The following is a 657-nucleotide window of genomic DNA, read 5'->3' on the forward strand; positions in this document are numbered from 1 at the left end:
ATTTATGTCCTTAGGTCCCTTTCTAATTAGGTTTATTTTATTTTCATTGATTCAAATAAATGAGATTGCATTCTCATATAGTCTTAGGTTTATTTTCATTCAAGTATTTTTAGTATTTAATTCATGCAATATGGGTTGGGAATTATTTGTAACATTGGTCCATATTCATGACCAAGTAGTTTACTTAGGTTCAAGGGTAAGCCTTTCACGTGGCTAGGGCAAATGGAAGTCAATGCATGATCATTTCAAGGAAGGAGGCACGTAAGGAACTCTATCTATAAGGACAAACAAGGAGATAAGGCAATTCAACTAACACTTTATCTCTAAGACAAACAAGGAGATAAAGCATGGAGGGAAAACGAATTTAAAAGAAGATAGGTTTGTTTTAGAAATTTGAATTTGAATTTGAATTTGAAAGAAGATAGATTTGAATTGGAATTTGAAAGAAGATAGATTTGTATTTGAATTTGAGAAAAGATATATTTGTTGGTGCCAACAAATATAATCTTTTCAAATCAGCCACAACAACCTAATCTACACATTATCTTCTCAAATCTCCACATAATTTCGGCCAAACTCAAATGCAAGGAACCAAGCCAACAACACCAACACCAAATTCGAATCAAGCTTCCTAAAATCAAGGAAATCATCTCATTT

The sequence above is a fragment of the Lupinus angustifolius genome, chromosome LG01 (genome assembly GCF_001865875.1).
Source record: "Lupinus angustifolius cultivar Tanjil chromosome LG01, LupAngTanjil_v1.0, whole genome shotgun sequence".
NCBI lineage: Eukaryota > Viridiplantae > Streptophyta > Magnoliopsida > Fabales > Fabaceae > Lupinus > Lupinus angustifolius.